This window comes from Falco biarmicus, chromosome 7 (assembly GCF_023638135.1).
Source record: "Falco biarmicus isolate bFalBia1 chromosome 7, bFalBia1.pri, whole genome shotgun sequence".
NCBI classification, from domain to species: domain Eukaryota; kingdom Metazoa; phylum Chordata; class Aves; order Falconiformes; family Falconidae; genus Falco; species Falco biarmicus.
This window is the reverse complement of record NC_079294.1, coordinates 4,871,881-4,892,292: the sequence shown is the minus strand read 5'-3', so window position 1 is coordinate 4,892,292 and position 20,412 is coordinate 4,871,881.

Here is a 20,412-nt window from a genome sequence, read left to right as displayed (position 1 = left end):
AATTTTAAAGTTATGCCTTTGAAATGAAGTATTCTGTTCTGACTCTCACCTTAGTGTCTCCTAAAAGTTTTGGGGTTCTGAGTTTGATTGTTTAATTTTTTAAGAGTATAATCATTAGATAAAGACCCTGTCCATTTTTCCTTACCTCCAAAATTACCAGGGGTGACTCCAGTTGTGATGTGAGGAAGTTGCTCAGCCATATAGGCAAAACAGAACTATGTGCCGTACCAGGCACTTATCTCTCCTTTATCTCTCTGTCTCTATTTTCCACCTGGGGTGTATCAGCTAAGTATGAAAGTCTTGCTGTCTTCCTGCATTTCTGTACAGTCTTCTCTACTGTGTCTTTTCTAGTCTTGGCTCTGTTTCATCAAAATGAGACCTTCCTCATAGGTACACAGTACTTTCTGGTTGCAGCCTTCTGAATAAAAACATTGCAGAAACATCTAGAGAACTTGTGTCATGTGCAGACACAGTAATTACAGGCACTGATGCCCCAAAAAACTTGAAAGTGATGTTTACTTTTTTCATTATAACATGAATTTGTCATAATAAAGAGTAAAATAATAGATATCATTTCATCTTTTTCCAAATCAAAATGCAAATATTGGATTGACCACATGGATAAGATGTGGCTGCTCATGTTCTTTGAATATATAACTGAGACATTTTTATAAATATAAACATTCAGGGAGGCTGTACTCTGATATTCACAGAGATAAATTGTAATGTATTTATTACATTGAACTTCCATGTGCAGGTTAGCCCTTTTAGAGACTGTGTCTGGGAACAGAAGCAATACAGAACCCCAAATTCTCCTGTAGGACACAACTAAGGATAAGAGAATTTCAGTGCTGGGAGCGACTTTATGTTCTAGGATCAACTCAAGTGCACAGAGAGGTAACAGACTTTGGGGCAGTACTCAGGGTATAGCAGTTAGGTATGTACAACTGGCACAGATTAAGAAGGACAGGCAGCCACACTTCATAAAGCACAGGATAAAAGCTGAAAGCGGTCTCAATTAAAATGTGCATGGCTGAACTAAAAGAAGTCCGATGCAATGTACTTGGTAGAAGTTTGCCACTTTGAGACAGCATGAAGTCTCTGGTGTACTACAGATAAATATGGATGAGAAGGGAGAAAATAATCTACATAATATAACATCCACTTACTGAGCACTAGTCCTGGAATCCGAAAATGTAAATTACCCTACAGTAAGAGTGCATGAGTCTTTTTGAATAGTAATTATACATTTTTAAAACAGAATTGATCTTCCAAGACAGAAAAGGCACTAAAGGTCTACTAGACTTCAAAAGCTTGAGGAAAATGAAACTGAGCCATCACACAGGTGGAAGGTTTGAGTTGTTTTCGTAGCAGTTTAGAACAGGAGGCAAAGAAGACATATTGACCCTGCTTAAACTAAATGTGCTATTTCCTATTTTGCAAGCACATGAAATAATTTTCCAAACAATTATCTAAGTCCAGGTATTAGACTAAATCTCTGACAGAGAAAAGTAAGTTCTTCAAGAGTTGGTGAAGTGCACACAAAAGCACACACACAAGCAAAAAAAGTCTTGGAGACAGCTGGGACTAAAATAAAGCATGGGAATCCCCACAATAATTTTATGCACAGTTACACCTGCCATTCTTAAATAAGCCAAGTTCTACCTTTAACAGTAGAATCATTTCATGTGTCTTCTTTGAGAACCAAAGACTTCAGGTCCAAATCTCAGAAATTCATGAGCTGTTAAACTGTGTCTTGTTCTTGACAAAGGCTCTGCGAAGACTGGATGATACCTTGCAGTCCTGAGCACATTTTGTCTTAGGCTTGGTAGGAATTCAATGTCTGAAACAGTAGTTCTTAATCTTTTTCACTTTAAGGATCCTCATTTTTTTCCAATGATGATCCAATATGGACTCATTTACAAAGTTACGCATTTGCAGTCTTCCACGCATGTTATCTAGCTCTGTTTTCTTAGGCACACTTAAGGAAGCCTTAAGAAGAAGCCAAGGAAATCTGGGATCCATGCCACCCCAGGTCAGCTCTTGGATCAGAGCTGAGTAAGGAGCTAAAACCACAGAAGAGACCTAAAGACATAACGTAGTTGGAAGGGAAAGTGCTTAGATCCTTTGGCTCTCCCTTGCTATATGTAAGCAGTTTGTGCTTCAAATTCCTTGTTCTCTCCAAGAAGAACCCATTTCTCATGTCAGAGATGGGAGTGCGATGATGCCTGCTTCCTATTTTCTGGAGGGGGTTGGGTGTTAAGAACCAGCTTCCTTTGTTTCCTTAATCAACATCTCCATGAGGTTTCAAAACATAACCTCTTCACCTCTTCCCATAGGTAGGGCAACAACAGCAGCAGAGGGTAATCATTTGCTGACATGATGTAAACAGCCTCCTGTTTGAGGAATCAGAACCGAATGGCTTCATGAATGCTTCCTTTTCTTTAACTGCACCAGGGTTGCAAGCGCTGGTAACTGGTGTTACAGCTCCCATCTGTCAGCAAGATGCAGCAGGAGCGCTTCGATGCCTTGCTACCTTTCTTAACAATTTGTCTGTTTCCATTTCAAGGCTGCTAGACACATTTTCTTGTGCAACCGATTTCAGTGTCAGAAGGAAAACTAGAGAGGTGAATAATTTGTGCTGCCAGGAATAATTGAATTTGCAGTCACCTTGAATGGGAAAACACTGCATTGTTACGGATTGCAACCTAAACCCTTGCTATGCCCATCAGAAAAAGAATGAGAAACAGCCGCAGAACAGGCACACCGCTGTTTCCTTATTTTACTCTTTTTTTAAAAAAATCCATTTCTTATTACTGGTGATTAACAACAGAACACTTGTTAAACACACTTGACCCTGAAAACGTATAAGGATGCAACTAGTACCACTCACGTGAGTGCTGTCTCTAGCATTGGTATATCTTTAAAGTAATGATACAGCATTGAAGATGGCATTGACAATCATAAACTGATGTTAAAAAATAGCATTAGGATGGCATCATACATTAGTAATGCAACCAACAGATGGTAAAAAGGGAAAAAAAAACCAAACAAAACAACAAACCAGGGATGGTATGGGTAACGGAGCATTTATTTGGGGAAAATGATGTTTTGGTAAAAGAGTTCCTGCATATACCTGGTGCTCTGCCTTAGATCACGAGGGTATGATTTAGGTACGGGAGATTATGCTATACAATGTACAATGTGATATGATTATATAATTCGGAACAACATTCTAGAGAAACAGTAGGCAAAAATACATGGGTTTTGTCCAGACAGGTAGAATTCCATCCAACTTCATAGTGAATCATAATGTTTTGATCAACTGTTACATATTTTCAAAATGATATTTTGCAAATCAAATTTTGATGTTTTGATATAATAAAAAATGTTTTTATAATCAAGTAGATAATCAAAGTCATATTTTGATTTTTTTTTTTGCAATATACATGCTTTAAAATTTTGGACTGTGAAAAAGCTTCAGAAATAAGCCTAAAGTAAATGGACAATAACAGATAGAAATATTTTTTCTTATTTTTGTAGACACATGGTTACACACGCACAGATGCGCAGAAATCCCTAACTTCTAGTGACATATGGGTTCTGTCCCTCATTCCAAACCTCACCAAGTTTGCTGTTGTTGGTTGGGTTTTCTTAACTATTATTTTATATTTACTAAAAACTCAGCATTTCTTCTCAAGCAAAAAACCTGAAAAATCAAGGACTCATATGGGATTACTCTGATTAACTTCTGATAAAAATATTTGTGGATATTTTGATCGACGTTTATAGATACATCTATGGCATTTCAAGTTAATTTAATCCAAAGTAGCATGTGTTGATGCAGAATTTTGAAGTATTTTGCTGTATGTTTTATATCGTGGTATTGATGAGAAACTGAGAGGCTTGAAGTAGACCGGACTGTAGAGATGAAGCAAATTCAGTGGAGTTCAAAAGACTTAATTGTGCAAAGATGTCTGCTGAGTGACGTTCACAGCTGAGCCGAAGGGTATTTCCTTTGCAGTGACCTGTGGTACACACCAAGAACCCCTGTGGCACACACCAAGAACCCCTGTGAGGCATTTTTGCTGTTGATGTGGTTGGAAGCCCACCTGTGCTGAGTTGCAGGCGCTCGTTGATAGTCCACAGAGGCCCAATTTCAGGCACATGCTTCATTTCCCTGGAAAATCTGAAAAGGACACCCACAAAAAGAGCACAAAAATGAAAGAGAAAAAAGAGATTTTATGAGTCCCCTGCAATTCTGAGGAGAAGCATCAGTACCCTGAGGGAAGACACAACACATGATTTACCCTGCATTTAAACTAAGGTGGAGAATGAATGCTGTGGTTTGGTTTTTAATTGGTTTTATTAACCAGTTCATGTAGTTGCCTATTTTAAATGCCATTACATGATCTATGCTTTCTATAAACAAGGTTTTAACGCCATTTTCAGTTGAAAATATTGGGATTTTTCTCCTGTAAGACACATGAGTCAAGCTGAATGGGGAATAAATGAGAAGTAATTGGAATGAAAAGCAAAAGTTTTATTTCAGTATCTATTTCTACCATGTTGGATCACATTTTTAATCAATTCATACTCAAAGAACAAACCTCAGCAGTACTGCTACCTTTTTCCCTTCCCTGGATCTACAGCGAGGATCCCTGGAACTACTATAAAGCTACATGACATCTCTGCAGATGGCCTTATCCTTTGTCACTCTCCTTAAGAGAGGAAAAGAAGTATAAGTCACTTTGAGAAGTTGATCCCTGTGGTGTAGGAACATCTAGCTCTATGGCAGCCTCCGTGCTCAATCACAAACTCCATTATCAGACCGCACCAAAACCACAGAATAACTATACACGGGGAAAGGATTTGTCCCAAATCCTTTAGAAGGTTGGCAGGAGAGCCAGAAGTAGGTGGTATTTTATGAATCATTCTGGTACTTTTTAACTAAGCTAAAAGATAAGCCAAGAACTGCGACATTTTTGGCTGTTAAAGATTTTCTCTGTATTAATTATATTAATAAGCATATATGCTTATGCTTCCCATAGCCAGAAATCTAGTAAACCTCAAATGCATGGGCGACCCAGCAAGTGGGCAGTTTGTTTGTATATACATGCACATCCACTCCTCCTTTCAATAGGGTTATCCTTTAGGGAACGGTCCATGTAATTGTACACTTTTTAAAAAAAAATGATTTAATTAATATTAAATTAATTTAATTTAAATTAAATAAATATTTTTAAATATTTAATTAATTAATTTGTGGAGGTGAAAAACCAAACTAGGATATATAGATTGTTGGTTGCTTTTTTTTTTAATCCTTTATTTTCTTCTAAAATAAATTAATGTTTCTGTTGAAGTTATGTTACACGTGCAACACAGAATAGTTAAGTATTTTTTAGGGACACACAGAAAAGTCTAGGGGGGAGCTGTCACTAAATTAATTCCCTGATTGTTTCACTCTCTTCTTTTTCGCTTTCCCCTCCATTTAGATTGCTAGCCAAAGCTGTAATAGCTATGGAGAGTGATTCTTTTGATCGTGTGTAGTCCTTTTCTTGTGTTTAAAAGTGAAGCTTTCAGCTTCTGTACCTCAATGCCAGGATGGTCACCAGGAGGTGGAGAGTAAGTGGCTGTGCTGTTCATTCCAAACAACAGCAAAAAGAGCAGTGGTTTGAGCACACGTAGTCATGCCCGGCAGTATCCTTGACAATAACATTGCTGAGAAACAACATTTTACTCTACGTGTGACACTTAAGTAAGTTGTCAGTTTTAACTAAGGTCTTTATTTTTGTTCCCGCATCACAAAGCTGTTGTAGAAATGAAGCTGCTCAGACACAAGCTGAAAAGGTAACATACAGGCAGGTGTTTTCAGGAATTTAGGAATGCTTTGGGTTTCAGGTGGTGCAGCTCCGCAGCAGGTGAGGAGACCTGGGGAATGTGCAGCTTCTCAGAGTTCAGCCCTTGGCAGCAGATCCTTTTCATCTAATTGCCTACGTGCTGTTTGAAAGCGGAGCTTTGGCTCTCGGCATGTAAATAAGGCTAATATTCCTCAGACTGCTCTGATCAAAATCGTTATTTACAATTTATAATATCATAAGATTGTTTTCATGATTTTTATTTTTTTTTACAAATAGATGTTTGGTTTTCTCGCACATGATTTGAAGTAAATTGATAAATTGCAAAATCCTAAAAAACCAATGCTTATCTCTGGAGGTGACAGAAATGTAGATTAAGGTAACGTTGCTAAAGTGCAGGTCAGTCCAGGCCTTCTCTTTCAAGGGAAAATTTTAAATTGGTCAGATCTAAATAATATACATATCACCCTATGTATTGGGTCTGAATTTCATATAGGTAATATAAAAATATAAGCTCTAAAGAACAGTTCAGGCAAAGCAATCTTTTTAAGACAAGCATTGCTGTTCTAAGGGGAAGAAAAATATGCTTCCAGATCCAAAAATACTATTCCAGAAATATGTGTGGCACACAGTCCACACAGAAACATATAAAAAATAGTATGTTCCACTTTCTGAATTTTTGGTTTGCTGTGACTTCAGCAGCTCAGTGCGGCTTGTAAATCCCACCCTAAATTCCACTCTTCAGAAACCCACCTCTTTAAACACACACAATTATATGAATATGATACAATTCATTTTATACTGAATTTCTATTTGGTCTTCCAGAATTTTTATTTTTATTTTTTTCTTATCAGACACGTATAATTTACAGTTTGACTGAAGACAAGTAACTTCACAAACTTAAATCTGGAAGGGTTGTTGCTAGTACAGATGTACCGCATTTCCTTTGTGCATTAATATTTAGATGAGTGGATGTGGGGGATGAATTGTAACCCATTACTACAGTTACTTATTCTCTTTCCTTGGAATTTATGAATATCAAGTTTACTTGGTTGGAAACCAAATTCATTTCTCAATTGCGTGATCTTTTTGCAACAGAATTCTTTCTGCTGTGCCATCTGCTGCTATGGGAGAACTGCGTGATACCCAGCTAAATCTGAGCATATATGCAAGTTACTGGCTAGGGTAACATTACTCTGCTAAACACCTGGATTTAATTACCTGTATAGGTAAGACACCGGGACATGTTCTCACTGGGCCACACCAGTGAAGTCTTCTATTACAGTCTGAGTTTTCTGTTCATTCCTTCAAACAGATAGAGGTAGAGAAAATAATTAAATTTACCATCCATTGCTCATAGATGAGAGGCAATGGGAAAAATCAGCTGGACGAGAACAGAAAGGATGTCAATACCGCCAGAAAATCAGGTTCATCAGCATGGTACCTGCACATAACTACCCTAAAGGTGTCTAAATATCCCAGCCATTCCAAGTATAGCCCGTGTGTGCTGCTGTGTGCTTTATCCTTTAAAAAAATCAGAGACAACATGGCAACAGTATAGAGCGAAATAAAGAATTACACCTTACCATTTTGTTACTTGGTGCTGTTTTCAGCAAAATTATTATTTTCCCAGGTATAGCATTACCTTTGATAGGGGTTTCAATTGTCTTCAGTGCCACTTTTTGTATTTACAGCTCACATCTGAATAATTTTCATAGGTGTGTTGCCACAGGTGTAAACATGAATAATACAAGTGGGTTTGTTACATTTAGTTCTGTGCACTGCAGTAATCTACTCCATGCTGTAAAAAAAAAAAAAGAAAAAAGAAAAAAAAAGCTTCTGCTTTTTATTTCTTCAAGAAAAATGGATTCATTTCAAATCTTGGAGTACAGAAATGAATGGCCAGTTGGTTTAGGATGTGCAAGCAATTACATAAAGAGTTCACATGTCTACTTGATCTCAAATATTTATTGCTAGAGTTTGTGCTAATCAGGATACCTTGATAGAAATCAAGATAAATTGCTTTAAAACTTAAACAACTCAATACAAAATTATCTTATTCTGATATAACAAAGATTTTATCAGAGATTTATATTTATGATATTGGTTTCTATTAATTAATGAAAAATATAGCAGAAATCATTATTCATTACTCTTCTGCAAAAATTAACAGGAAGATTCTCTTGAGTGAAACCACTTAACAAACACTGCAGCAATATATTTGCTTTCTAGATAGAAAATATACACTCTTTAGAATTTTAGGATTTTATATAAAATCCTTAGAAGGTAAAAAAATAAGCCTGTATTATAACATTTTATGCAGATGTATAAATATCTGAAAGTTCTGGTTTTGAACATTATATTTAATAATGCATGGTCATACATCTCTAAGTATAAACCGTCTAAATGCTTTCAAAGAACTTAAATATATATTGATTATAAGCAGAAAATTAAATTCAAATCTCCATAATTACAAGCTGAATTGTACAAATGAAACAACAGAAAGAAAAAAAAAAAAAAAAAGCATAGCAATGTATCAAGACACTTAATTCTTCATAATTTTCAACTCATGGTGTCAGGTCATTATATTCTAGCATTGGCTGTTTTAATTATTTATTGCTACTGTTAATGCCTTTGCTATCATTTTTCCCAAATATATCAGCTGTTTAAAAAAAAAAAACAAAACCAAAGAACTTTTCCAATTCTTTCCTTTCATAACCTTGAATGCTTTGAAACCAGAAATCGAAGGGGAAGGAAAGAAGCATAAAAGTAAATGTATAGCATTTATTTCCTTTCCCACAATGTTTAATCCAATCTTATGATTTTTAGTTCCATTTTTAATAGGAATATTGAAACTGTCAGAAGTAGATTGGATTCTGTTTGAAGGTTAAGAAAGATAGGTGGTGTCTTAACAGCATTTTAATACCATCTTATAAAATATGTAGAACACTAATCCTCTGATGATTTCATTATATGCAGTCATTTACAGTGCCATTCAGCATGTTGAAGGAGGTATAAAATTTTGCACGTTTCAACAGAATTACCCCTTACTATATTGTTTTAAGGGAGATCAGAATAACACGCATTTTATAAACTTTACCTGGTCTCAGCTTTTTGGTAAGTCAGCAGCCTGCGTGATATCTTTTTAAAGGAATAAATTAATTGCATAAATACTGCCAGTGTAACTTCATCTCATGTAACTTGTTCTGTTACATATTTTTATCTGTATTGTGTAGGCAATATGGTACAAGAAATCGTTATGTATGAGCACAGAAGCACCGATATGATGAGGAAAAGCTAACAGCTCAATGTTGCTTTCAGAAGTGAAGATTTTGCTTAGATTTTGATCTACATTACATCTGTGTAAAATAATCAAACATAGAAAGATTTACTGGGCTAATGAAGGGCTGAATGAGGCCTGCATTTAACAAATTGAATTATAGAGGACATGGCAGGAAAGGATTAACGAGGTTTAAAAGGTTAGGAAAGACCAGGGGATAGTGGCACAAATCCTCAGCTGTGGCTGGATGTTGTCCTGAAAGCAGGGTGGGAAGGCAGGTTTGCACTTACCAGTCCCCGGGCATCCCGTGAAATAAGGAAGTCCTACAACGAAGTTTAGAGAACTCATCAACGCATTTTAATAGCAAATTACCTACATCTAACATTCAAGCTAAAGATGAATCAGAGCTTTTCTGGTAATGTAGCACAGGGTTAGTAAAGATGAGAATCCTTCCTTTGTTTGATTTCATTGCCTTCTGGAAAGCAGAAAGCCAAAATTTTTGAAACTGTCCTTTTTTATCTGCTCGGGTCACCCTTGAAATCCATAAACTATAATGAGTAACTATCATCTGTCATCATCAGTCTTGGAAAATGCATGGCTCACACAGGTTTTTCTCAGCTAGATCTTACTACTCACCTTCTGCAATGCAGTGCTTCATGAAATTTTTACTCCATTAAAAACAGTTGATTGGTTGCCATACTCTTTTCGTGTCTTTAATCACAAAGTTGATTTCAGGAGCATCAACGTACATATAGTAATATATTCATCTGCCAGAAGTTGTCATAACATCAGCTAATAAATGATTTTATGCTGACGGTTGTTACAACCCCACTGCTCGAGCACTGGAAGACGAGGGAATGAAGCACCAGGAGATAAAATTGATTTTTTACCCTTTCTGCTAGATAATAAGACTGAACATCCATCTTAACTTTTAAGATCAAGGCTAGAAGCTAAGATAAAGCTGAAGGGGGGAAAAAAATCCTCCGGATCAATATTTTGCATTATAATCCACCTGCATGCAGTCAGTGTCAAAACTAATACTGCGGATACAGGACGAAACTGGTAGCATCAATGGAGCGCTACTTTTCTTGGAGTTAAAAGGAGAGCATCGCTTTGCAGAGTGCCATACTATGTTTTTTCTGAATAAGTGACGTTTTAGTCAAATGGCACAGTCCAGTAGAATATTAGCTAGGATGTCAGTTCACGTTTGCATAAAACTTGCAGTAAACAGCATGTCTTCACAAACCTGTGTACCTCTTGCCAGTCCATGCCTACAACAAACACTTTTTTTCGTTAAAATAAACCCTCTGCACCGGGCGTTAGCAGCCTCTGCCCAAAGGCAGGCCCACATCTAGATACTGCACCTATTACTCTGAAGAGGTTCTCTTCTCCAAGACACATTTATTTTACAGTAAACTCCTCTCACGGAGGCACGCTGAAGCATCCTGGCACCATACAACCATCGATGGACAATATGGTACTAAGGTGGTGGCATGGTGAAGGGTTTTCTCGGCAAAAGGTTTTGTGTTGACGGCCAGGTCGGTGAGGCTGGTATCATGCATAAACTGTCATCTGTGCCCCTCTTCCACTGCGTCCATATGTCAGGCCAGATTACGTGCCTGGTTACAGAAGGTGACAACGATCAGCAGTCAGAAACAACAACCTTTGAGCATCTGTGCCTACATTTCTTTAATAAATTCCTCCCATCCTCATCCTTTCTGTGTTTATGTAAGGTTTAATGACAGGTAAAGGTTGCTGAAATACAAGTTATAACAAAGCTCTCGCATCTTCCCAGGCAAGAATCCGAGATGCTTACCCAAAGCCCTTGATCTCCGCTTAGAGAGTTTATTTGTTATTCACCATCTGTCACAAATCACTCAGGGCCAAACTCTGGCCTCAGGCCCCTTCTGAATCAAATAGAAACCACACGTGTGTGCTCAGAACCAGGACTAGACTCAGTCCTCAGCTAGCAATCTCCCTCCATCACTCTTCCTTCATTTTTGTAAAAATCACTGAAGAAATTAAAACCTGAATGAAATGCTCCTTCAGGCGGGACAGATATAAAATATTTCTATACTGATTTAATCTTTCACTTTCCTGATTTTCACCGGCTTGCCCTGTAACTCAGGACTTGGCCCTGTCTGAAGTATTCCAAAGCAGCTGCTTTGTTTATTTGCTCAGTCTTTTGACTTCAGCTGAGTTTCCTGCTGTGCATGGCAGTAGCAAGAGTTGCAAAATGAAGGAGCAAAACCAAACCAAATGAGCACACGATCTGATAAGAAGACTTTGATTTTCAGATATTATGTTTTTGTCAGTCCTCTAAACAACTGTAAAAATGTAAACTAGTGCTGGCTGCTAACATAAACTGTTTTTATATATTTGGCTTTATAACTGTAAGCACTTCAAGTTGAAAAGTAACATATATTATTTATGTGTGTCTAGGAAAAGTATACACTATTCTCTGATGGTAATATGCTAACTAGAAGTGATGAGAAAGGTTGTGACTAAATACATTTTCAATGAGAGGTGATGATTTATAAAAAGCAAAACTTTGAAGGCAGATGCTATTTAGGAGGTAGAGATCTGAGTCATTAAATAGGATGATTATCCTTAACAAATTTGTTTTAAATTTGAGAAAAGCAAGGCACAAGAATGTCAAGTGACTTTCTCAAGCAGCTCAGTCCAAGCCTTAACAGAGGCTAGGAGTTCCTTGTCCGTTTCATGAGATCGTTAATAGCAATGTAGGGCAACACTGCAGTAACAGTTATGCAAGAAGTGACAAAAGCTGGGGCTATGAAAAACTAAAAACTAATCTCACATCCCAGTGACAAAAATTAAGGAAACAGTCTTTTAACCAAAACATAATTATAGCCTTTACTTGATGACTAAGGTAACAAATTTAAAAATTCACTGATATCTTCATCTAAGTTTTCAATATATTCTTTCTTTCCATGGAATCCCAGATAGTGAGAGAGGGAAACAATTAAGAAATACTCAGGATGACTTAATGTGTCATGTTTGTTAGATATGTATTTTATTTTAAAAATTAAAGATGAGAGAGACAACATTGTAATCCTAATTTACATCTGAAGAATCTGAGCTACAGAGATTGATGTGATCTGCCTATAACATGACCCACCCTTGGTCAATGGCAAACTTAGAATTTCTTATCGGAGAATCACTGTCTTATGTCTGTACCAGTTTGCCAAACAATGGAAAATAACTTTACCTGCCATTTAGCATGAATTGGCAATACATTTAGTCTTTGCTCCTCTCCTTAAACGCTCATGTCTCTCAACTTTCTAATTATTCTGTGTGCAGCCCTTCATTTTCCAGTACCTGACTTTTGGCCCTTACGTTACCTAGCTGATTTCACAGTTTGTTGAAGTGACAATGAATCTCCTGTCCAGTCGGACTAGGTTCTTGGCTTTGAAGTGAGTTTTTCCATGTGCCACTCGTTAGGTGCAACCCTGCCTTACTGAAGGGATATCTTGTGCAGCTGAAAGGTTGGGGAGTTGCACTCACAGGGGATCTTCTGAGTAGAAATTTGCTATTTTTCTCTTAATTGTTGTTTCTTAAATTGGTTTCTCTTTTAAGACATTAACTTCAACTTCCTGATCTTTTAACTACACCTTAGCAGGAAGGGGAGGGAAAGAATTAGAAGAATTTTCCAACTTTTATTTGGAAAGACGAGCAATGGTGTCACCTCAAAGGTCCACCGTTGTCCTTTAGAACCCGTGTGCTTCCCACCTTCTGCTGCTGCTTCCCCTGCAGCGCCGGGGGTGACTCACACGCTGCTGCAAAGGCATCAGAAAGATTAGACTCATAAGGAAACAATTACCTACTCCTACAACAGTGCAAAAAACATTTTCCTATTAAAGATTAAGGCATTAAAAACTGCCTGGAAAAAAAAACCAAATCCAACAAAACAACAAACCCAGAACACATTGAGAACAGAAGTCCATTAATCTTTGCTCAGTATATAATTCCAATGCAAGATCCCGGCAGATTGTTGCAAGTGGCTTAAGTACAGTATTATGATCGGTTTCAATTACTCCATTATTATTTCCACCAGCGCAGCTACAAATCCTCTCCTCTGTAGTGGCATCTAATGTGGTTGAGGAGATGTCTAAATTAATGTGTGTTCTCACAAATGATATCCTATTAAAAAAAAAAAAAAAGAAAGAAAAAAAAAGTACGTGGCAAGCAGAAAACTGAGTGGGTATAATTTTTCAGAACAAGGTAGCACAAGGGAGAACAGATTTCTGTGGCAAGATCACAAGCAGCGACAATATTCCTGTGACCACTTTAGTCTGTTAAGTCAGTTGCAGTACATTTTCTACTAATTGGAAACAAATTAGCACTGTCTGGAGAAAACAGTGAGAACATTGAACTCTAATCTCTTACTAGAATGTCATGCATATTATCTAGGAGGTTTTTAACATTTTTGTGTACAGCTATTATTTTTTCTTAGCCTCTGATTATTTCATTTTGCCTCTGGGGTTCCAAGTTTAGTTAGACATTAGTCCTATTTGCAAATCTTGAACTGCCCTGAATACATTAAGTATGTTAATTACTGTACAGGTAATGTCACTTTTGATAACTGCAGGTTGTGTTTTGGAAGCTTATTAGAATTTTTTTATCACTTCTTGTTGTCTCTGTTGGATGCCTAGTTTAAGAGAAGTGTTTGATCTGTGTGTATCTCCTGAGCTTGATATTTTGTAAATAGCCTGTCTGGATCTTCACCCATTTTAATTCAAATTTTTGTGTAGGTGGGTAGAAGATGTTTGCATAGAACTCTATATTTCTATTGTGTAAATGCCTATTCAATATGAGATTGAGAAATATTTTTTTTAAATCCTGTAACATTCTTATGCAATGTCGTAATGTGGGTGTAACCGTGTGTGTCATAGCATAGGCATTATCATGAAGGTGTTTGAAGCATAAAGTCAAATGTCTACAAAACCCTTAAATGTAGTCAGCTCTTAACTCTTTCCTGCTCAGAGTACTATGTTTTAAGCAGAAGTCAGACGAGAGATAAGTGAACTGGAAAGGAAATATATTTTCATTCATACAGTGATGGAACCATTATTTTTTAAGCATCTTCATTATAGTTTTAGCTGTTCTAGAAACCTTTTATCTCTGCGGCCATCCGCTACAGAGGTGCACATCCTCACCAGAGCTGAGCCTGCTGACAGGAGAAGGATGTATCAAAGCAAGTCCAATGTTGTTGACATATCCATATCAAAATCGGGGCTTTTGCAAGTTTAGCTGTGCATGGAAGGATCAATGGGTTGGGTGCTGTGTTTTTTCAGGGCTTTGTGCATATACACGTATGCGAACATACACCAATGTTCACATTTCTTTGGGATCTCACTTCCCGAATGGTCATTGCTATTCTGAGAGAACATTTTTGCTGGTGTACTAGCAAAGGTCCTCTGTTGGATTAGGGCTTCATTTTAGGCTGTTCTCAGCCGTTTTAGGAAGAGAATCTGGCTGGTGTTGAGGCTGACAGCGGAGCTGCAGTTACTGTTAATGACCCTTCTATTATTTTTTCATTTTCTTCTGCTTTATTTCATTTTTAAGGTTGGAGGCAACATATCCCTCTAAGAACAGAACTGCAGTCAGTCATTTATTGTTCTGATAGTCTATTGTTATGGTTTGGAGAGACAGAACATAAAGTAATTTTCTTAAACTCTGCAAAGAAATGTGCCGGGTTGTTCACTACGGCAAGAGAAACTGCTAAAAATAAAACACCCATTTCCTTGTTTTGGGGTATTTAGCTTCAGACAATGTAGATAGAAAGTCATCCAAAAAATGAAACTTAAAAAAATCAGAAACATTATTTGTAAAATTGTTCTCAATTCAAAATCGAAATACACTGTCCTATTTGTTATGCAATATGCGTAATTTCCAAAATAAACTCTTAAAGGTAAATCAGATAATGGTACACTTAGGAAGGAGTGTCAGCAGATGCATTTAGTGCTTTACACCTGCGTGATCATTACAGACGTATCCGCAGACAATATGTCTGGGTGCTGGAAAGCTTATTCAAAAAGCTGAAGAATACTTGTCATTTACTGTGCAACCAGGTAAATAGCAACTTAGACAGCTACATGGATGTTAATATAACAGTGTTTTACAGGGAGAATTAATACAATAAAACTAAACTGAAAAGGCCCTGTTTCCATACCTGGGGCCAAGTTCACAAGTGGACACAATTCCTTTGCCATGAATAAGAAGTTTCATTAGTTAAATCCAGGAAATTCCAGGTTTTAGATAGATTATTTGAGACCTTAACTATGCTAAAGCTCTGACTCCAGCCATTAGATTTTATGCATGAAAGATTATTGCTGTCAGAGATTTTATCTGTACAGCATAAGGCTTACCCTCCTCAGCAAATTGGTGAAATCACGCACTAAAAATCTTGCTGGAAAGTCACTGGTTTTTTAACAATGGTAGGAAACCCTTTTGTAAGGAAACTACATTTTTGTGTTCTATCTAAATATTCTGCTGAAAAACATGACTGAAGAATTTGATTGGTATTATATACCTTAAATCCTTATCTGTGTTTCCTTTTGTTTATTATGCATAAGATTTTTTTTGAAAGAACTAAGTCTTAGTTCAGAAAACAGAGGATTCCTTACTGAGGTTTTCTAGAATATTTGACATGAATGCCTGTTTTAAAACCAGAATATTAAATAGTGACAATAGCTGGGCTTCATAAGGGATAAATGCTACGACACCATAATAAAATACCTTGCAAAAATAATTATACGATAAATTTTAAAGAGCTAGCACTGTAATACAACTGCATAGCTGGCCCAAAATTTTTCCTGTAGCTCTTTTTTTTCTTTTTTTGTTTCTCTGGGTTAGAAATAAGAGGAATCCTAGGAACCAAAGGATCACAGCAATTGCTTTGAATGCATTTGCCTTTTCCCTGTAGCTGTGATTTCCCCTTGCTCGGTGTGGTGCCCTGAGCCTCTTGCTCCCCAAGCCCCATGCCCAAGCTCTGGACCCACGGGCGGCTCTGGCGCTGGCGGGTGCCAGGATTTCCAGCAGGTTTTGTTTTCTTTCCCACGAGTTTTGTGGCTGCTGCTGCGTTTACTCATGTGCTGCCCAGGCAGCAAGGGTGCTTTTCTGATAGATGCTCCCTCTTGTCTCTCCTCAAGGGTGTGGGGGGGGATGCCCGCCCCTCCCCCCCCTCCGTTTTTACATCCCTTTTAGTCTCTTTCTCCGAGCTCATCAGGTCTATTAAAATAAGCTGTCAGGAGTTCACAGTGAAATAAAGGTTTTGCTTCTTTTCCTCCTCCTTTTTTCCCCGTCCAGTTTCTTATTACTGTCAAACTTTGATAAACATGTATTTGCCACACACTTTTTGAAAAGTGTTCTATTTAAAATCCGTTACACAAATCAAAGCTTTTTATTTTTAAATTAGAAAGCAAGTTTTTCAGACACTGAAAATGTGTTGCTTTCTGCTCTCTTATATGCATGTTATAGTTGGCATTGGCCAAATCTTTAGGTAGCAAAATATTAAATATTAATATTAAACATTGTTAAACACCAATAATAAAATATCAAACAGAAAGCTGTTCATTTTATGCAGTGTAATCTTGCTTCTAAATGCTACTTTTAATTCACAAGAAGGATAACTGTGTGGGAAAAAGAAAGATTTCTTATAGCAGATTATTCCAGGAAGACTTGACATGTAATTAATATCTCAGGGGGATGAAATTCCTTGCGAAGGGGAATTAAACTGTACTGGTCCAACATACACCATACCAGTATAACTGCTTCCACATCAGAGGTAATGTGGATGATATTATTGCAGCTTTAAAAGTCTTAGTACTAATCATGACAGGGCTTCATTTTTTTTTTTTTCCTGGTACTATCCTGCTTTTAGCTATTTCAGTTTCACTTGAAAGAGATATACTGTCACTGTGAGTTAAAAGCAAGTCTTAAAGTGACTTGCTTTAGACTCCTGAAAATATCCTGAAGTAGCCATCAGGAAACAAAAGGAGTCAAAGGCTGGCAAATATTACACCAGGTCAATAACCTTTAACTTTCTGAACAAGACCTGTCATGACTTAACCACACTAACAAATTGTCTCTTTCCCAAGGACACAAACATTTTTGCCCCAAACCCAAGGTGAAATAAATTAAGAAGGCAGGAAAAGAAAGAAATCAAAACCTCCTCCAAGAGTTAAAAATTAACTATCTAAGATGAATTTTATTTCCATTCCCATACCTAAAAATCTAAACCCATTCTGTGATTTTAATAGTTCCTTTTCCATACCCCATAGGGCTACAAAAAAAGTTAAATACAGAATCCAAAGGCTGGGACTGGCAGAATGAACTGCCCACTGTAGGAGATCAGCTTCAGGACCATCTAAGGAACCTGAAGGTGCACAAGTCCATGGGACTTGATGAGATGCATCTGCAGATCCCGAAGGAACTGGCAGATGAAGCGACTAAGCCACTGTCCATCATATCAGAAAAGTCATGGCAGCCCGGAAAAGTTCCCAGTGACTGAAAAAGTTGAAATATAGCCACACAATTGCATCACAGACTGCATAAAACTGAAGTGTGGCCAGCATCTTGAAGGGGGTGACTCTCCCCGTCTGCTCTGCTCTGGTAAGGCACCATCTGGAGTGGTGCAATAATTCCATTATATCGGCAGGAATTTAAATGTAAAGAAAAAAAAATATTACTCATTACAGGTCACCATTTGTCCTTGGCAGTGACTGAGGTGGTGTAGGGTCACAAAATCCCAAACTGTGCAGAATGGATGTGCCTAAACAGGTGGAATTAAAACTGTATTTTCTTATTTTTGATCCCTTGAGTTTGCAACACCTTTGCAATCACCTTTTAGCACACTACAGAAGTGGAAATGTGCCCATGGGTGCCCCTAAATTATAGCCATACCTTTGTCAATATTAGTAAAGAAAGCTCTGGAAGATTATACCCAAATGTCATTATTGAAAATAGGTTATTGGAGAAGGTAATTAGAGGCACATTCCATTAAGGAGTGCGCACCAAAGGGTAACTTTGTTGCGTTTAGTGCAAAGCATTTCAGCATCGCTAAACATTGCTAAAGTGTTACCTTTTCCTGTTGTGTGGGAAAGGCCAGTGTCACACAATCTCTGCAAAGAGCTCTCGGTTCGCAGCTACACACGTTGTAATTACAAAAGTGCAGTTCCTCTTTATCCCATCCTTCCTTTGTTTGCCATTCTTTACTCTCTCATAAATAAGAAAACATACATCTTGACTTGTTCCAAGTCTTAAAAGCACTCCAACTGTGGGAGCTGGCTTTAGCTCATATACTCTGATTCCCAATTTTAAAGCAAAAGAGCTAGCCCTGCAGGAAGGAAATAAATATATAAAAGAAGAAAATAAATAAAAAAATTAAGACAATTGTTTGATTTCTTTGATTCCCTGAGTGGAGAAGGTGTGAGATGAAAATTTTCGGTGCCTAGGTGATATGTAGAAATATACATTTATGAAATTGATATCCGAATGCCTTGACGATTAATGAGATTCCCAGCATGATGAGTGTTTAAAATATCTTCAGCCAGTCTGAAAGCCAAAGTTTTCTTTTTTATGTCTTCAACACAAATACAGGGTTTTCAGATGGGATGAGGCAACACAGCAGAGCAGATTGGCACATTTGGTCTGCAGTGCTTCATGGTTGTGGCTTACCGTGAACTCTGAACTCTGTTACCACCGTCACGGAATCATGATAACACAGATCAACTACCAGAAGCTTAAATACCGTGGGTTTAAATAGTGCTCATTTTAACCAAAAGATTCACTAGTGAGGTATTTCATGTATTTTATTCACGGCAAACCAAATGAGCTGGCAGGGTTGCCATTGTGGTTAGGCAGTAAGGAGTTATCTTATTTTAAAAACACTGTGATTAGCTTGGTGTGTACGTGGGGGAGTGGAAGGGTGGGTGTGAGCACCATAGATGAGTGCACGCGTATGTAGCCACAACAGTGTGGTAGCCAAGCCAAGAAAATTAAATGTCACTTTTATCTATCCTTAGGAGTTTTATTAACTGTGGAGGCAAAACATATTGCCCAAACCAAAAGAAAAAAAAAAAAAAAAAAAAAAAGGCAACCCACACCTACATTAGAAATAGAGAGCTATTATATATAGCAGATTCCTCAGGGTAGGTATTATGCATAATTTTCTATCGTACAGTGCCTGGAGGGAGCTGTTGGTGTTTCTGGAAGCAATGATAAAAATATATAAAAGGTGTAATCATCTTGATAATATTTAGCTGATGCATTAGTGGTGTGATTTTAGAATCAAAGAAAGAGCCTCTGCTCTCACAGAAATGTGTGTGGGTCCCCGATGGAGCGCACGGGCAAGGGAGGCTGAGCACTATCCTACGCCTGCCTTCCTCAGTGCCGCCACAAAATATGTAAATACTTTCAACTCTGTTTTACACGGGTTTATGGGGCTTGGTAAAAATTAAGATTTCTCTCCACTTTCACTTTTGTATAATCTGTCACAGAAGTAGCCTAGACTTTCTTCAGACACATTTAAACCCTATTGTTAATAGTAGTAGCAGTAGTAGTAGTAATAATCAACATGGGGCATAATTATCATAAATATAAATAAATATGAAATATTTATTAACTTTAATCTTAACAGCATTAAAGTAATAACTTTAATGTCAGTGCATTAACAGCTGATATGTTTTAGTGTGCTGGTATCTTACAAACCGTTCAACCACTTCCCACAAATCAGGAATCCAAAAGTGATTTCATTTGAAGATGTTTTGAATTTGTAGCTAGTAATTGTAAGATTAAAAAAAAAAACAAAACAAAACCCTTTGACATAACATTTATGGTCATGGGACTTCTAAAGGGAAAAATAAGGTCTTCTGAAGCTAAGTCAGGTATAGCTAGGAGAAAATAAAGAAAACAGGCTACTGTTCCCTGTACCCCCAGGCTCTTTGGAAAACCCTAGATTAAGACACCTCTGAGAGGATTTAGCATCATAACATCTTAAAGATATCAATACACTGGCATTTTCTGCTGAACCCTGACATATTTGAAAGTTTAGTGTTTTGTTGGCTATGTATTCATTACTCAGCTATCTAGTTTGGGAACTGAACTGGAAATATAATGTGATAAAAACTCCTTTGTGAGATATCTTGCATCTGTTTGTTCTTCTAAAATGTAATAGTTGCAAGCACACAAAAACCAAAACCAATGACAACCAGCCAACTAAATAAACCTGAAACCCAGAGTTTGATACATTTC